Source organism: Hemiscyllium ocellatum, chromosome 20 (assembly GCF_020745735.1).
Source record: "Hemiscyllium ocellatum isolate sHemOce1 chromosome 20, sHemOce1.pat.X.cur, whole genome shotgun sequence".
NCBI classification, from domain to species: domain Eukaryota; kingdom Metazoa; phylum Chordata; class Chondrichthyes; order Orectolobiformes; family Hemiscylliidae; genus Hemiscyllium; species Hemiscyllium ocellatum.
The window spans coordinates 31,049,230-31,069,475 of NC_083420.1; the positions used below are offsets into that span (position 1 = coordinate 31,049,230).

Consider the following 20,246-nt stretch of genomic DNA (forward strand, 5'->3'; position numbering starts at 1 on the left):
ATAAGACAAGTTAGTGATCTCAGTCTTGAAAAGATCTTGGAATTGTAAATTGTTACTAGAATCAGTCATCAAACATTCTATAAACCACAATGTAGGGAATGTACGGTTGGTGCTCTGAATTCCTTAATTACGCTTTCAACATAATGTATCCATTTTCAAAATGATGTAGGGTGGCACAGCTGTTAGCACACCAGCTGCCTTCCCACCTTTCGGGCTAGGGTTCAAAACCGAGGCTGATCGATGGGATAAATGTATTCGCTTTTTTGGCTTCATTCCTGATTTAATTTTTGAAGAAAAATATTCCTGTGCATGGTCAAGAAGTTTACAGCAACGTACGGATTGTGATGCAGTTTTACGAAATATACACTACCATTTTTCGAAGCAGTTAATATTCACCGTTAATTTGCATTTACATGAAGAATTTGAATGCAAACATTAATCTGACCCCTCCATCTCACACTCTACTCTGAAAGTATATTCATGTTTAATGTGGTGTTGTTTAAAAGTGCAAGTGATATTAGAATAAAGAAGTTACATTGTGAAGTCATTCGTGCAGCGATGTTTTCAGCTGTCAGTAAGGCACCTATATGAAATAAAGTTAGACCTGAACATTCTTAAATCAGTGTTTAACTTTCTGCCTCTTGGAATAAATCAGAACAATGCCTGACTTAAGTATTGATAAAGCAAGTTGACATTTTTAAAAGGTTATTTTTGAAGGGGAGGAGGGTTGCAAATTGTTGGGAAGGTATAAATGCAATTTACTTTGCATCTGATTAATATTAGCCCAACTAAGGATGGTTTAAACCTGACATTGGATGATAGAGGTAGCAAAACTGTATTTTAAATAAAGATTCAGCAACTGAACAGAAGACTGCAGATGGATATATGTGTGACCTGAATTTCTCGGAAGGACCTTAAATATCAATTTGAGTTTAATGTTTGTCAAGCAGTGCTTCACACTATTGATTGTTGTTGATATTATATTCCAATACTTAACTATACTTAACATGTAAATCAATGTTGAATAATATATAAAACATTAAGCTCATTTCACTGTTTTCTAAAGAAAATAAAGTAATTGAAAAATACGGCAAAAAACTTTTAACATGGTGCACTAGATTATGTAGCTGTAAAAGCCACAAGCATTTTAGAGATTACTTGCAGATTGTAAAAACCAATTGTTTAATGTGTTCATCCTGATCATCCAGTCAATCCCTCTTCACAATTTCTCTATCGCTTTACCACATTAGCCTGCAGAAGCAGTGAATTCTCATCTCGTATTACAAAGCACCTCTGCCTGCGGGTATTAGGGAAGGATGCAAATGAAGATGTTAAGAACAATCACCTCATCAATCACAATCACACAGGGACACCTATCAAGGCTGGAGGATTAGCTCCATGGCCGTTTCACAGGTCTCCCTCCTATTATGGTTCTTGTTTAATTAAACATAGTACAAATGCATTCAGCTGCTGGCAGAGAAGCTGCAATATTTTGCCAGCCATTTTCCAGCCTTTACTTTATGAATCTAGTCCTTGATTGCATTCTTTTTTCCTGAAGCGTTTTGTTTAAAAATTCAAGACTTAATGTGATAAGTTAAAATAATAAATAAAAAGTGATTTGGACAAAAAGAAGCAGCGTGAAAAGGACAAAGTTTAACAAGAGGAAGACGATGTTGGAAAATCAAGTGATCTCACGGAAAAACAGTAAGAAGTCAAACACTAAAGGCTCTGTATCTGAATGGGTGGAGCATTTGCAAAACACTTGTAGCAGTAATGTGCGGAAAGGGTTCATGAAATATATTCTAGATTGAGGAAACAACTAAGGAACAAGCATTGTGCAATGAGAAAGGGTTAATTATTAAATTTCTAAGCAAGAGGCTCTGAGGAAGAGTGAGCATAATATTGTTTTGTATTGAGTTGAAAGTAACTTAGTTACATTTGAAGCTAGGACCCTACATCTGAACAAGACCAAATGTATAGGTACAAAGAGTAAATTTGTAAAGGTAGATTGTGAAACTAGATTAAAGGACATGATAGTACCTAACTTTTAAAGAATTTATTCATAATTCACAAAACCTACATTTATTTACGAAATTAAAACCTAAGGGAAAGTGAATCTCCTGTGGCTAACAAGAGAAGTTTAACAAGAGAAGAGGCTTAACATTTTGCCAAAGGGAGTTGTAAATCCAAGAGTTCAATTAATTTCCGAATTCAGCAAAACAAATATCACCAAGAAATGAATCAACAGAAAAGAGAACATTGATTGTAAAATGATCTCAGTGGTTAGAAGGTTGTTACAAAACTACTCAAGAAGGGACAGAAAAAACAAGAAACTCATTCAGTCAGTTATCCTGATATTGGCAGAAGAGGAAATGCTGCAATCCACTATTATCAAGGTGCTAACAGGGCACTTAGAAAATCCAAATATGCCTACGGCCATACTAGTCTGAAAATGCCCGATCTCGTCTGATCTCAGAAAATCCAAATATATCTGAGCAGAGTGAGTACGGATTTGTCAAGGGAAAGTCATGTTTGACAAAGCAATTCCAGTTTTGTTTGAGAAGTTAACTTGTAGACTGGATAAAGGGCAGTTAGTGGATGTCGTGTATTTGGATCTTTGAAAAGTATTTAATAAAGTGCTGTACAAAAGATTATTTAATTAAACTAGGACTCATGGGATGGAGCTAATGAAATAGCATAGATCAAGATATGGTTAAACAGAAAAAAAATGGAATTACAGGGCACTTTTGCGTCATAAGCCATAACTAGTGGCTCCACCTGTGGTGAAAATGAAGCTTTTCAAATCTGTATTAACAAATTGGCTGAGGGGAGTGAGAGAATCATATCCAGGTTTGCTGATGATACAAAGTAAGGAATGTAGTAACAGTAATAGATGAATTAGTTCCTTACAGTATGGTCCATTTAATCTTCATTTGTGTAAATCTGCAACCTAACTCCATATTCGTGCATATGTGCTAAATTGCTTGACACCTTTGGTTTATAAAAATCTATCAGATTCAATGCTTAAAAGGATTTTATTGATTACAATTGCTGTTTGTAGAAGATGATTCCAAACTTCTACCACCCTTTGTATGAGATTTCATTTTTCATTTTTAAGAATTATTACACTTATCTATTAAAGAATCCAAATTCTTACATTAGGTTCCCACCTCTAAGTTTCCAGTGTTTTCCCTCAATTTATTCCCGATATACATTGAAAACCTCATACCATTGTTTGAACTTCTAAATTCTGGTGAACACAACTGAGCTTGCATCAGGTTTCTTTATAACTCAACTGTTGGAATCCAGGTATCCATCTGGTAAATCTGTGTTGTACTCTCTCCAAGGCCAACGTCTTGTTTCTCAGGTGTGGAGCTTAGAACTGCTCACAATTCTCCAAGAGTGTTCTCCACAAAGATTTGTATAAATGTAGCAGGAGTTCCATCCACTTGTACTCCAATCCTCTCGCTATTGTTATGTCTAGATGCATGCTGAAAATCAAACCCCTCAACCCCATGGGTAATACTATTAATGTAAATATTTTGATTCATTAAAAAAATGATTAATCCCGCTCTATTATATACTGCTACCCATTATGAAAGAAATATCCACCAGGCTTCTTTAACAAACTCAAAGTAATCTGTTTATGATAAACAAAATTTATTCTAAAAGCAGGTGGCCTCTCTCGATTAACATCTAAGCAATGATCTAAAATTGGATGTCCCCTTAATCCCAAACAGAGACGTATTCATACAACACAAAAAAAACAAGTTTCTGCAGAGATTTTTTTTTCCCAATACAAAAGGCTGTGGGACAGGGTCTGGAAACAGAGGATAGAGTTTGACCACTTCTCACATCCACGTTTTCTTGTTACCGAAGCTGAATTGCTGATGGTATACATTGACGGTTGAAGACGAGTTCTGATTCCAACAAACTTCGATATGCCTTATTGTGGATTAGTTAAAATACAGATATTTGGAAATTCTACCAGGATCCTTTGGACTTCAAATGAAACACGGTTTCTGGAGAGGATCTTACAGCTTCAGGGGTGTCTTCCTAAATCTGACTCCTGGGTCAAAGTCTAAAGATAATCATCACAGTCATGTTTTTGCATTAAGTAAGGTAATAATCCCTATCTCTTACCTCATTGAAACCTTTGCTTAGCACTTTTCCAGTGAAAAGCAAGTAAACTACACTAAACTTTAAATATTGGCCTTTCTTTCAGAGAATCACGTGGCCAAACCCATTTCAATCCAAAGGATGTCCAAATCTTCCAGATTTTTTCCAGATCATCCTTAAACATAGTTTAAGTATTTCCAAGAATATAAAGGTCAACATTCAATTAGTCTTTTCTGATTATTATCTGTACCTTTTAAATTTCATTTTAATCTGTACGACCCCATCCCTGGGTTTTTTTTTCACTCCCCCAGTGTTTTATGTTTTTCATCATTTGCAAATTAACATTTTCTAACCCTTATAAATTTCAAGTGACCATATAGAAATTTATAAAACCATGAGGTGCATGGATAGGCTAAATAGACAAGGTCTTTTCCCCATGGTTAGGAGTGTCCAAAACTGGAGGGCATAGGTTTAAGGTGAGAGGGGAAAGATTTACAAAGAGACCTAAGGGGTAACGTTTTCACACAGAGGGTGGTGCGTGTATGGAACGAGCTGCCAGAGGAAGTGATAGAGGCTGGTACAATTACAACAGTTACAAGGCAGCTGATAGGTATATGGTTAGGAAGGGTTGAGAGGGATATGGGCCAAATGTTAGCAAATGGGACTCGATTTATCTAGGATAACTGGCTAGCATGGATGAGTCAGACTGAAGGGTCTGTTTCCACTTTGTACAGCTCTATGACTCTAAATAGATGAATTCACATTTTCCCACATGGAAATCAATTCACCATAGTTTTGACCATTTATTTAGTCAATATCACTGAGTTTTTATGCTTTCATCTACATTGTTATCTATGTGCCAGCAGCAAACATGGATATGTGGTTTCCTACCTCATTGTCTGAGCTATTCATATAAAAGATCAACTGTTGAGTCTTCAACACTGATCTTTGTGTGATGCCCATTATTTACAATTAGAGCACATGTGCTTTATTCTACTCACTACTCAACTAACTTTCTAACCAGATCCAGCTGTTTTCCGTTCCACGTGCTTCAACTTTAATTCACAATGTCTTCAGAAAGACTTTATCAAATGGTTTCTGGAAGTCACATAACTAACATGCTTTGGCATTCATGTAGGAGAAAGTGAGGACTACAGATGCTGGAGATCAGAGTCAAAAGTGTGGTGCTGGAAAAGCACAGCAGGTCAGGCAGCATCAGAGGAGCAGGAGAAACAATGTTTTGGGCATAAGCCCTTCATCAAGAATGAGGCTTGTCAGCCGGCGGCTGAGATATAAATGGGAGAGGGGTGGCTGAGGGGAATGTAGGTGAGCATGTGATAGGTAATAGGTCAGAGAGGAGGGTGGAACAGATAAATGGGAAAGACGATGGACAGGTCAAGAGGGCAGTGCCAAGTTGGAGGCTTGGGACTGGGACAAGGTGGGGGGAGGGGAAATGAGGAAACTGGTGAAATCCACATTAATCCCATGTGGTTGCAGGGTCCCAAGGCAGAAGATGAGGCATTCTTCATTCTGGTGTCGGGTGGTTAGAGGCGGTCCAGGACGTGCACGTCGTTAGTGGAGTGGGAGGGGGAGTTAAGGCGTTCCACCAAGGGTCGATGGGGTAGGTAGGTGCGAGTGTCCCAGAGATGTTCTCTGAAACGATCCGCAAGTTGGCTTCCTGTCTCCCCGATGTATAGTAGGCATTCACGTGTCTAGTACTGTAATCACCTCATCATAATAGTTCAATTAGCTTCACCGGGTGTGACCTACCCCTAAATAGGAAAGTTAGCTGTGAGGAGGATATACCTGTACAATAAATGATAAAAACATGGCAGATGCAGCACACACAATAAAGTAAGTGAAAATTTCTGCTTTGGTGGATAAATAGAAAAACAAAATACTGTATTGTTTAAATGTTATGAGGGATTACACACCAGCATTCAGGGAGACATGGACGGCATTGCACACAATCACAGAAAGTTAACAGCGGACAATTCAGACAGCAACTAGATATGTTAGACTTTATTCCAAAAGCATTAGAGTAAATGCATTAAAATATTTTACTTAAATTATTTAGGTTTGCTAAAGCCATACAAGTACTGTGTGCAGTGTTGATCCTGTTGGGAACTGGTTTAGCTCAGTTGGCTGGATCGTTGGTTTATAGGCCAGTGTGATGCCAGCAGCATGAGTTAAATTCCTATCACCAGCTTGAGGTTACCACGAAGGACTCCCCTTCTCAATCTCTTCCCTCGCCTGAGGTCTGGTAGCCCTCAGGCTAAATCACGACCAGTTGCTTCTCTCCAATGAGAAAGCAGCCCCTATGATCTGGTAAGAGTATAGTGATACAACAATGGGGATTGCTGCAAGCATGTTGTTGTTTGATCTCCTTACTTAAGGACATATCTGCTTTAGATGGAATGCAACAAGGGTTGATCAGACTGATTCCTGAAATGAAGGATTTATCATTTGAGGAGAGTTGGAGTAAATTAGATCTCTGATCTGTAGTGGTTGCAAAGAAGATAAACTGATCTCACTGGAAAAAAGGTTTCTGACAGGGCACCTTCAAATGAACGATGATCTTGGCAGTCATCACCACTGACATATGGGAGAGTCACTGACAGCCCAACCTTAGCAGGCTGACTGTTTGGAAGCAGAAAGGAAAGACTCAGCTGGCTGAGGAGAGAGCCCAAAGAAAATGGAGGTCAGCGAATCATACACCTTCTTAACCTACTGCTCCCAAGCCAAACTAGGCAGCACCTAGGAGTTCACAATGACAGCACAAACTACCCTCTCATGAGATGGAAAGCATCTTATACACTTCTGAAGGAGATTGATAGGTTGGTGATGAATGTTTCTCTGACTGAAACCAATTTTCCTAACTACAACTAGGGGTCACGATCTAAGAGTAAGCTAGTAATCCCTTAAGAGATGAGGAAAGATTTCTTCACTCAATGGATTTGAGTCTGTGGAATTCTAAAGTCCACACAAGCAGTGGATCCTCAGTTGTTGATATATTCAAGGCTAAGACTGATTTATTTATAATCCTAAAGAACATGGGAAATATCAGAAAGATGAAACTGACACAAAAGATCAGCTCTAAACTTAGTGAACCGAGGAACAGGCTGGAAGGGCAAGACTGACTATTCCAGCTTCTGTAAAGTATACATATTTACAAAAATCCACTGTCCAATTCATTCTGTAACAGTACCATTGTCAGTTTCTCAGCAGCAAAGTCTCAGTCTGTTTTAATGGGTACGATGGCCAAGGAACAGGTGCATTGCCTGGTTTCTACACATTTCATATTACTAGAGGATAGCGGAAACCTTCCTGGAAAGGGTCTGGACTGCTCCTGCAGTTGATGCATTCTATAAAAATGCAATTGAGTTGTAGGGAGCAGGGACATTGTGGCCTCTGGCCTCTCCTTCCAGATTAAATGCATGAACACCATGTTCTAAGGGCACTTGTCAAACAAGACTCTTGACCTTCTGCTAACTGGAAGGTTACTGGGAACCTTTGGGGTGAGCCAAGTCTAAAGATAAAGTTTTTAAAACAGTAATAACCACCCATCCTGTCTCCAATGCGCGATTTTTCAAACTGAACTACAACTTCCAGTGTCTGTATTTTCTTGACAACCAGATGACAAAGAAGAGGCTATAATTTTAAAATGGTGGCTTCAAGATTTCTGAAAGGACAAAGAAGGTAATGAAATATTTTAAGGTATTATTACTGTTATAATGCAGTATTGTAGTCAGGATATGCACTGCAAGGTTCCACAAATAGCACAGAGACATAACTGGATAATTGGTCATAGAGATATTGTTTGAAGAGGTTAAATGTCTCTCAGCATTTCAAGAGGACTCTTTCACTGATATTATGAGTGGTTAACAGCACTTCAAGCAAAGTTACACTAATTAACACTGGCCTGCTTGCATTCCTGTCTCTGACCCAGAAGCTCCAAGTTTGAGTCGCAGATCAGAAATTAATGAACTCATGATGCATTCAACCAGATTGTGTATCAACTTGTAAATCTTTCCAATACATACCAAGGTAAGAAGGATGGTAAGAATGGGTGGGATCCCTGGACAGTTATAATGGGAAGAATGTTAGGGTCCTATTGTCACTATCCATTGCTTCCCTCTGCAGGATGCAAGAAAAAGGATGTGTTGCCACAGCAACTCTGACTTCCTGATGATCTGTAACACATCATCACCTTGCTACTTTGCACCACTAATAGGAGGGTATATTTTGGCTGGAACAAGTGCTGACAGGGACATATGACTTGAATCTGACCTGGCTGATACTGGAGAATTACTGAATGTGGGAAAGAATGGGATCTTCAATCAGGAAGACAGCACTTATTTTGCCACTGCAATTCTACCAGTGTCTTATTGTCTATCAGCCAAATAGCCCATACTGCTGCCACCATGTCAGGTCGGTGCAGTGTACAGTCAGATTTTCCAGGTTCAGGGTGGTTCAAAGTCATCTCCAAAGACCATCTGCAGCCTCCTCAATAGAAATTCACTAGCCTTCTACCAATCACTGTTTTAGTGACTGCATTAAGATGTGTTTTTCACAGACTGCCCAGACAGAAAGGGGTTGTTTAGGTTATGCCCTCTGTCCTCCATCTCCCCCACACTATGGTTCTCCTCCTCAGGTTCTCCTATCCCTTGTGTCCTCACTATGGAACAATCTTGGTTCGCTTTCTGCCAAATAATATGGGGCTCTTCCAGGACACACCAGCAACTTTGTTTCAGGAAGCTTTCAGTGAGCTGTATCACATTGTATATGGCAGCATGGCTTTCGTTTTATGCATGCTGTGTCTTTGTGCAGAATGTTGTCAGTGCATCTTGTCATCTAGTTGCTTGCTTTAGTGGTTCCAATGTACATAGTACCAGGACTGCTGCAGACTGAAGACATCACCATGGCTTTGACCAGGACAATGGGCACTGACCTGAATTATTCTATGCCTATGGTCACAAACCAGCCAGACATTAAGCAAATCAAATCCCTTTCTGTTTCAGTAATGGGTACACATGCAAAGTGTTAAGTGTATATTAATAGCACACTTCGCCATGGGGAAACCTATTCTCATGAAGAAATCTAGAACTAGTGCTCTTCCACTTAAGACTAAGATTTTCTTCTTTGAAAACCATTAGTCTTTAGAACTCTTCTGCAGGGAGAGCAGTGCAGGCTGGATGATAGAAATTATTCAACACTGAGTTAGACTTCTGATCTATAACTGATTTGAAGGTTATGGACGTGAAATTGGAAAGAAGAGTTAAGGTCACAATCAGATCAGTCTTACTGATTGACAGAACAGATCTGATGGACCGAATGGCTAACTCCTAACTCCTTATCCCAGTGATGACATATGTTTCCTTTACCCACTTCTCTTTGGCATAGGGAGGGTGAAATATACTTACCCGTCATTACGTTCAGAACCACAGAAGCCTCACACATGCGACAATTAAGTGGATAACTGAGATGCTGCAAAGATTCTTATTTCAAGGACTGAGGGAGCAATATGCATGAAAGTTCATCACCATGGTCACCTTCACAATCACTAGCATTTGATTCTTCCTCTGCTCGAATGTTATAGTTGGAGCTATAGCCGGTGGGAGATTTCAATTAAGCATAGACATTTCATTCAAACTCGTTCAGAAAGCAGTTCTCTGAACTGAAGCTTAACATTCTGGATAGATTTGGCCATTCCCCCTCCTTTCCTTCTTCATACAGTAACTTCTCCTGCTCTCCATGGCCTCTGGTCATTTTTCAAGTCATGCTGTATTCAAAAGGAAATGGCTTCTTTAAAAAATGCCCTATCTGAGATTCATGGTTTGTGCAGAGTCTTGGAAGCTAAGTTACTCTGTAGTTACTCTGTCACAGCCTGTTGATATTTGCAACTTTATACCTCGGAAAGCACGAAATACGTTTAGAATTGAAGCAAGAGCTAGAGAATCTCAACCAATAACTAACCTGTGAGCAACTGATGATCCCTTTAAATAGCACCAGTGGAGCTTTTTTTCCTGTTGATGACTTTATGTAAGTTTAAGATAGTGCACCAGCAGGAGCATGGAGCAACAAAATGGCGGAACTGAGTTTAATTCCGAATGGTACATTAACTGATAATGTGGTCTGTCTAACCAACATATATTCATTGAGTGCAATCAGTGATAAGACTTCAAGCATAATTTGCTCCACAGAATGACAGAATTAGTAGTGTGGCAGCAGGCCATTCATCCTACTGTGTCTGTATATCTCTCCATATACAGGTAATTCTGCCACAACACACTTTTCATGAACGCAAACTCACTGTAGCGTGATTGATGAATTGGGAACACTATTTCTAAAGCGCAAATTTTTAGAATGTGTGTTTGCTGTAATGCAATTATATCATCAACACTTTAAGCGCTATTTCTAAAGTGCAAATTTTCTATAATTTACTACCTGGAAATACACACACACACACACACACACACACACACACACAGTGGACGCCATTTTGTAACTCCACAGGAATCCATAGCGGCTAAAATATGGGCATAATTGATTCAGATTTCTCACATCGAAACAACATGGCCTTCACTTATAAGTATCACTCCAGTTCAGCATTTGTCTTATTAAATATATTGTTTAACATTTTTTTGCTGCATTGTTCCCACACACTAAATGTTTTATTGGCAAAATAAATTCAATTGTGCAAGAGTAAATTGGTTGGTCTAATAAGTAATCCATAATTCGGCATAATTCCAGAAGGACAGTTTGCATCCATCTGTCTCAGACATTTATTTTCATTCATAAACTGTATTTACTTGTGATTCTTTGGAAATGAGCTACAACAATCAAATTTTTGCTTTAAAATTACTCTTTACTAATTCTAATAAATGGATGTTTCTTATACACCACAAGATACAGGGTCACAGCAGTGACTACACCAGATATCAGGAGAACTGAGCACATGCTGGTACATGAACAAAAACAGTTTCTCTCATACCTGTATTTACATCAGTGCTCTGCAGACTAAATGGAGAACTGACTTTCTAAAAGCCGAGCGCCACTGACTGGTGACCAGGGATATCAGGCATATAGAAGGCTATACAACTTAGCAATAAATAAAATGGCATTATGTGGTGAAGCTCACATTTAGGTACTTAGTTTGTGAAATTCACAGAGAAACATGGTGGCCATTGATTAACATCACACATATTAATACCGCATTTACGTAAAATAACTCAAATCGAATATTGTTTATTCACAAATCTGCCCTCAGCCTCTTTGGTTATACTCCATGCTGTAATGTTGTTCATTATCTTCCAGTTCTACTGAACTATCAAAATGTTACTCCACTTTTTTTTCTCCTGTTTAGATGCAAACAGACTGATATATTTTCAACATTTCCAATTCGTTTTTCATGTTAGTTTATTGTTTCAATAAGATAAAATAAAACCTTCCTCATTACAGTGCCAGTTAGAGTTTCCAGGAATATTTCTGAAACAAAAACAATCTATTGTATTTAGTTTATTCATGATAGTCATGTAAGATAATACATGAAATGGTACAATATAATACTATCCATATACTTACAGCAGGAAAATGTACAAGGATTCAGTACTCGGGCCATCATTTAACAGAGTTTTGAAAATTGTAGCTATTCAGTAACTTTCCTCAACTACAAAATGCACCATTTCACACAATAAATTAACCGATCATTTATTGTAATAAGTTAAAAAGAGGATTATTTCTGATGTGCAAATATGAAGGGTTGGATTATTTTGTGGTTAAAACCATTTAAAAGGTGTCCAGCTTCTGGTGGTAATTTACAATGCAGTTACTGATAAGGTACAATTATTGTATAAGTGGCAGTGATTTCAATGTATTTTATCAATTCCCAACAAAACTTGCAGATTAACATAGCAGCATGATCCTGTGTGTTTGCATCCTTGCAATTATTTATCTATTATATGTATTTCCTCAGTTTATTTGATTTTTGTTTATTCCCTTGATACGTGAATACAATCTAGCGACAAAGACTTACCAATTTATAATTTAATTTATCTGACATAAGTACTGCATAGGATCATCAAATGCACTACATAAAGGAGACTCTCAGTATCTCTGTCTGAATTAAAAACAAGTAACATGGTTGCTCATTGCAGTTATGTGAAATCATATGCTACAAACTGCATTGATGCAACTGAATGTCTGCAGTTGCAAAACGCATTGTGAGAATTTCTCTTGCATGTTGTCTTAACAAACATGTGTCCATTACACAAGATATTAAATACATTGTTACTCGAGGATGAGCACAAATTGTCCCTTCTGAACTCTCTGTGATGAGTTTTCCATTCAACTATAGAGTTTGTTTTTGAAATTAACTGCAAGTTTCCTTGGAAGCTGAATTCTTCAGCTAAATCTTGCCCTTTCAAGGATTCTGTTTGTGCTCAGATTCACATCATTACAAAAGAACTGCTTCAAAAGTATCTATGCCTTCTTTCATATTTTGTCAATATATGTCATCCACTGCAGAATCTACAGGCTACAAAATGTATTTAATTCTTCACCTTGAGATTTATTTGTTAATTTTGAATCTCAAGTACTGTTTTCTCCAAGATATCCAATCTTGTGTTTTGTTAGGCCCATTTCTGATGTTAAATCTTGATGGCAATATTATTTATCCAGCCATTTTTATTCAATATAGTTATTTATTCTTCTGAAAGAAGTTTTAAATCTGCAAATTTCATTCTGCTTTATTCTGTTGATTTCAAAAATTTAATGATTCTGAAATAGAAAATCATGATTTTAAAACCATAATTTTGCATTGAATTAATGTTGCTTTCATTCTCTTGCCTTAAAATCTCTTTGAAAGTTTAGAGGGTGTAAGAACAATGTTAAAGTATTTCTTTGTCTGCAAGTTCGAAAAACTCTGGGTTAGAGCAAAGCAATAGTATTATCTTCAAATGAAGTGTTAATTTCTGTATTATAGTAACTCGATATTTCTATTCTTCTTACTGGAGATTTTCTCACCCTTATTCCAATCAAAATGGGAACTTCCAACCATCTACAGCCTTAAGTTGTGGTTTCCTACTCCTTTACATCCAAAATGGATACATTTTCACAGCCTAAAACATAAGACAGTACCCTTGCACAATTTTTTTCTTCCATAAAATTCAATACATTTATTTTAACTGCCATTTTCTCACTTTCCTGACAGGCTGCTATTTCTCTGATAACATGGTCTCAGTATAAGTTACTATTCTTACCTTGACTCTGTCTTCGGTTGCCATGGCCCATGGAGCCTCCTCGCAATGCTGGCAATTTGTTTTGTTCTTTATTCTTGTACAGATTGTGGCTTCACTGACTAGGCTGGCATTTTTTGCTCATCCCCATTTGTCCTTGAACTGATTGGTTGTCTCAGAGTCAACCACATTACTGTAGGCCTGGAGTCACATGTGGACCAGACCAGGTAAGGATGGCTAATTTTCTTCCCGAGAGGACATCAGAGAATGAAATGGGATTTTAGAGCAATTGACAATTGTTGCTTGGTCTTCATTAGACTAGAATTGAACACAACATTGAACTGAATTCAAATTTGAAAATGAAGTAAGAGTCCAAGCCATGTTACCAGAACCCTAGTGTGGGGTTCTGGAATTATATTTCAGTGACATTAACAATAGGTCACCATGTTCCTAAATATATGATTGTAAGTACGCCTTTCCCCTTCAATCCCACACAATCTGGTCTTTCACACTGTTATTGTAGAGTTTCTCCCCCTTTCCAATGGAGATTTCCAACTTGCTTCATCGAGCTGCATCCTTTTTCTGTAAGGACTCTTGTTTCTTCCCAGCATGACTACTTTCCTGATCCTAGCCCACACTGTTTTTCCTGTACCTCGCACCAGTTCAGAGGTGAAGGTTTTCTTCTGGAGTCCTCCTTTTGCCTTGTTGCTATCCTCAGGAGAGCAGCTGATAAGTAATGAGTTGCCACATTTCAGATGGTGACTGACTGTCACAAAGTGGCCACATTCTTCAAGCAGTAAACTTTCTTCTCATGACTTTTTCTCCCCCCCACAGGAAAACCTTGGTTGGGATAGAGTCTTGCTAGCAAGCCTCAACTATAAACAAATTGCACAGCCCCTAATCGGGCACTGGAACAGAAATAATTGAATGGTCAGTGAAAATATATAGAACTGTAATGGAAATGTCCAAATTAAAATAAAATGTCATCTCCGGGAGGATATTGTACCTCATTTCCTGAAAAGATCACAAATCCCAAAGGAATCATTCTTTCTTCTGTTTTATAATAGACACAAGCTACATTGATTAGTTGGGAAGACTTACAAAGACTATCATAGGACAAAGATGACACGAATGTCTCCATCAGGATCTCATGCTAGAATGTCTCTTCTGCACCCAAAAATAACATGACATTATCACACTGAACAGAGTCTGATGCAACTTCAAGATTAACTCTTTCAGAACCATTAGGTTATACAATAATAAATGAATTCTTCAGATGAATCGTTTTCATCAATATGTAATTTATACAGTAATACTTCTAAATCCACTAGATATGTAAGGTTTCCCAGCTGCCATGTGATCACATCCCTCCTCTAATGTTGTGACTAGAACTGTGTGTGTGTCCCTGTGTCTGTGTAACTGTGTCAGGATATTTTACTTGATAATCTAACCCAGTGCTTTTCCTGTCCTTGGACCATTCAGACAGAGCTTCACTCTGTATACAATTGCTTCTGTACATATTGTGTGAACTTTGATGGAACATTATAAACAGAACAGTGAGAATAATAAATGCTCATGTGATTAAACTGGCATGGCAGAATGAACTGAACATCAGCTCAGAGACAGAACACAGTTTTAATGGATGTTTCAGATTGGACAGTGGTTTGGAGTGCAGTGCCCAAGTGATTCAGATTAAGATCACTACGTTTTCTATTTTATATTAATGAAGTGGACATGGACTCACAGGGCATCATTTAAAGTTCAGCAAAGATTGGATCGGCTGAGGTTGTTTGCTTTAGAGCAAATGGAGATGGGGACAAACTGAACAGAAGTGTACAAAATTATGAGGGACCTTAATAGGCTGAATGTAGACCTCGACAAATCATTGGTCAGACTGCGTTTTGAGTATTATCTTCCATTCTGGACACCTTAAAGCCTTGGAGAAAGTTCAGAGGAGATGTACTGGAATTATACCAGGAATGAGGGATCTTATATATCGGGAAAGATTAGAGAAATTGGGCTCATTCTCCTTGAAGTAGAGAATATTAAGCCGTGACCTCAGTAAGGTGTTCAAGATTATGAACAACTTTTGACAGGGTAAAGAAGGATATTCTGTTTTCACTAGCTCTTATGTCAATAACTAACAGTCACAATTTCAAGACGGTCAGCAAGAGAGCTCGGAGTGAGATGAACAGAAATCTCCTTACTCAGAGATTTCTCAGGATTTGGAACGCATTGCCGAGGAGAGTGGTGGAGATGGATTCCATAAAAAGTTTCAAAAGAGTGCTGGATATATATTTGAAAATGATGAATTTACAGGGCTACAGAGTTAGGTTTGGAGAGTGGGACTAGCTGGATCGCTCTTTCAGGAGCCAGTATAGACACAAAGGGTCAAATGGCCTCCTTCAATACTACAAAAAGATTCTATGACCTGCAAAGCACAATGAGAAGTGTTTTAAAATCATAAATTTATACTCCTGAATATGTCATAGCAAATTCTATAAAACACTGATTTTTTTAAACCTAAAATCTGTTATTTAATTTAGTTAAGAACTATCAAAAAGTCTTATTTATCTAAAATTGTAGATGGTTCTATAAAAACAGACAATGTTGTTGTTGTTACTTTTATCTTGATGCTTGCAGCTCTTGTCAAAAAGCATTTGCAATGTCATATTTTGGCATGGTTAAAATGATACGTAATTCGCTAAAACTTTTAACTGATCCCCTGGGTCGAATAGCAGAATAAGAACAAGGCCCTTTGAACTCAACTTGCATGTAATTTCTGCCATCTTAATAAGGTGCGAGGCCTTCTAGTCCCTAACAGATTCCAAGACTTCAGTGCAGTCCCAACCATATGGAGACAGACTGGAAACTGTCAAACTCAGTTAGCAAATTTCATCTTTGGGGAGCCAGTCAGGAAGGCTGTATCAGAGTAAACAGAATGCTGTTGAGATCCTGAGGCAAACAAGAGGATGGCTGGACCACTGAACCAAAAAGAAATTTGGCACAGAATGATTGCTTGAAAGCGAACAGGGAAGAACAGAAAGCTACTAAGTGACAGTACAACCATTAACCACATGTTTTATTTATCTTTAATGACAATATATTATGCAGCAGTTTCATCTTCAGGCTAAAATTGTGTTCATTATTTCAAACTTCTTGGAATTGAAAGCATCAAACAGATTTTAAAAATTGTTCATTAAAGAACTACATATTTTCAAACAGACTACAGATAGTCAAGAAGACCCAACACCACAAAAAGATTACATGTTTCTCTTAAGGCCTTTTCCAAGCTCAGGCTGAAAATTGTAGAAATTACGCTTCATATTAAACTGGCTTCATTTCAGCAATCTGTTAACTACCTCCTGGCAGCTGTTTACTAACAGGAAACACTTAAAGCATGATTTTGTTTGAATGATCACAACCAGACACTTGTTGGCTGAACATGCTTTCTTTAAAACTATTGTGAAAAGACTGGTCACTGATAAATATGGTGACCCACCTTCAGCTGCCAATATATCTTTCCTTCAGAAATCATGCACTATCATAGGCACAAAGTACCTCACACATGTGTATTTTCAGCTTAGTCTGAAAGTGTACATCTTGAAGGCTCTTTGTACATATTACTGTGACAAAATCAGTGTCACTGTTGATCATTTCACAATATATTAGAAACCCAGAACAATATAGAAATAAGCGAGTATTTTATCATTTTTCCATATAGATAACTCTTGCACAGAGTTAGTTAAATTTTATCAAGTAATCTGATTATGAATAATCTAAATTTCTCATCACACCGCCAATGATAATAATGCCACCAATATGGTAATTGTGACAGGGGAACATTCCTCTGCTAAATAAGAATGATAGGGAGTTGGTTAGCTCAGTTGGCTGAATGGCTGTTTGATAAGGTACAGTGAGTGAATGCTGACAGTGTGGGTTCAATTCCTATACTGCCTGACATTATCATGAAGGATTGTCCCCTTGACAATCTCCCCTTGCCTTAGGTGTAGTAATTTAGGCTCTCCACAAGAGCAAATAGTCCTACCAATGTTTATCTAAACTCACTGGTGTTGCAGTTGGCCTTAAAAAATCAACTTACAAATCTTTGTACAGCTCCACTCACTGAGATACATGCGACTGTCTTTGATACATTTGGTCCAGTCTTTTAGTCTTAGTTCTACTATTAACAATCATGTAACTTCGGCGAGCCTGGTATCTCTTCGGAGACACCAATGACCCCTGCCAAATGTATCACAGAATCTCTAAGTGTGGAAATAGGCTACTTGGCCCAACAAGTCCACACCAACCCTCCAAAGAGCATTCCATCCAGACCTACCCCTGTACCTTATCCCTGTAACCCTGTATTTACCATGATCAATCCATGTAATTTGCACATCTTCTGACGGAGGGAGGAAACTGCAAACTCCACTCAGACAGTGACCTGAGGGCGGAAGCAAACCCAGCTCCCTAGCACTGTGAGGCAGCAGTGGCCACTGCTGAGCCACCATGCCATTAACTGCCATTCTCCTGCCATTTCCCTGTAACCCTGTACATTGATTATTTCAATAAAATGTCAACAAAATTTCAATAAAAATGTTTTGCCACCAATGCAATTAACTCATCATAAGCTAATGTAACATGTTACATCTTAATTTAAAAAGTTGCAATATCCCACTCTTTCATTAGAGATAGCCAGGCAGCAAATGGTGAGTTTAACCTGAGAGTCATCATGGCTCAGACAAGGGGCAAGGTTGAGAAGACAGAACTTCCACAGTAACCTCAGCTGGCATGGAAATTGAACTCATGTTGCAGGTATTACTCTACATCACAGAGCAGTCATCCAAACAAATGAGCTAATCAACCACCTCACCTTAATTAGAATGTAATAAGCTATTTATTGTTACTCAAGTGTATACCTCTTCTGCTGAAAACTAATTAGTGGTTCACTACTCAACACTAGTAGGCTTCTAACTTTGAATTAACAGAAGGGTTGCTGGCTATATATCTAACCAAAGGAGACTGAGTAAACCCAGGTCCGAGCTGCAGCTATCTGTTGTTACAAAACTTAGGTCTCCTTGTTTCCAATTCGTTCATCCATCTGTCCAAACCAATCTTGAATCTTGTAACGGAACAGGGTTTCCATTTTGGAGCTATGTCCATTTTGTCACTGCAACTATGCCAGGCATGCCATGGAAATCTTACTTACACATGGAAGTTAGGATTTCCCACCATTCAGGTCATTCTTTGATAGCAAACCGGAAGCCATTTCCCAGAAATTCCCAGTTATTGCCTTTATGACAACCAATAACCTTGGGAAAGAATTTTTCACAGCTTTTACCCGGTTTCTCTTGCTCTCTATTCAAAACGTAATGCACTTAATCTTGTATTTATGGTCGTTCATAAGTCTCTTTCTATAAAATCCTTTCATAATTTCAAGCCTACTGATCTTTTATTGTGATATTATTTTCTTTGTATTTTTGTTCTACAGTGTATCTTTAAATGTGACTTAGGACATTTTTAGCTGTAGGTGAGTTTAAGATCATCAACTAGTACTAAAAGATGAATAATCACAGTAGGGAGAATAGGGGTATATTGTATACAACAATGTATACTAAAACGTGATTTGTTGCAGCAAATGATATGTTATCACTCACATCATCTCAGAAACTGACATTTTCATTGCCTCTGCGACTTTTAACAGGACAAAAGCAGCAAATTGTACGAAACATACAATTCAGGAATTTGTTGCAGAATATCATACCATGACAAACTACTTCCAACTTAAGTAACCTTGATGATCAAATATTTAAAAATACATTTCAGCTTTTGCAACTATACATTTTAAGTTGAAGGAAAGTGTATGCATAATAGACAGCACTGCAAAATATCCATTTCCTTCCTAATCCAAAAAGCAATGTTGCTTTATCTTCTAAAAGAAAAAAATCAAAATCATAAACAGATGTCCTACTATCTGTAATGATTATGTCATGACAAGTGTTATGAGTATACGTGGGGAAAGCATGACCAGAAATAATGAATCTGTAGACCTGGAAAGGTATATTAAGTGCTGAACAAATTTTATTCAGCTGCAATAATGATCTAGTGAGACTGAAGAAAGATGCACATCTGTTGCTAAAACATGCAAAAGAATCGATCTGACTTAAAATATCGTTCAGAATTTAGCTAAAAAAAATTACTGGGACAAACAGCAATGTGAGACACATTCACACAGTTGATAAAAAATTTTACTCTTTAAAACAGTTGTCACAATTATGCAAAGATTCACCATCAAAGTGTTCTGATATCTCTAACTAACAATAATAAATAGTTTCAAATGCCCATTGAGTGTCACTTGTTATACCTGAAGATACTGAAGTTCTTTTCACACTCTGGCTAACAAAAGCATTCAACATGAAAGGATTCCTCCATGTGGGAATTGTAAAAGAATTTGGTATTACTGCTTCCTATCTCAACAGGTAGGTATTCTCTGTAAGAATGATCACTTGCCTCCAATACACTGAAAGTAATGGTCCAAAGAGGATTGGTGACCTTTCTGTAAAGTGAATAATGAAGTACAGCCAAATCATTTAAGCTAACATATATAAATTACACATTTTAAAGTTATATTTTACATATATTATCCATGTGGGTGGTTACCATTAACATTCTGCTTCCTATGAGAGGGAATTTCGAACATTTAGGTTTCATTCACTAACAGTGCTGTTTTAGGATTATCAGGAGATTCAATCCAACTCAGGTCAGTCAGACATTGTTCATTTTCACTCTTATGTGGAACACTTTGCTTCTACAATGTATTCTATCCAGAGACTGGGAAAAATCCAAAATGTTACAGTACCAGCTGGTGGTAACAGCAGACAAATCAAACCT

General features: G+C 37.8%; 1 protein-coding gene across 2 annotated transcripts in view; it reads right to left on the reverse strand.

The window, feature by feature from the left end:
• The window catches only part of rbfox1 (RNA binding fox-1 homolog 1), a 375,024-nt gene that overhangs the window by 265,736 nt on the left and 89,042 nt on the right, over positions 1–20,246 (reverse strand). The window contains exon 1 of one of the 2 annotated variants that reach the window (XM_060840252.1): positions 1,159–1,229. The exons of the other annotated variant lie outside the window; for it this stretch is intronic. The gene's annotated coding sequence lies outside the window, so the exon portion shown is untranslated. Of the gene's footprint in view, positions 1–1,158; positions 1,230–20,246 lie in introns of those variants that run through there. 2 annotated transcript variants of the gene reach the window in all.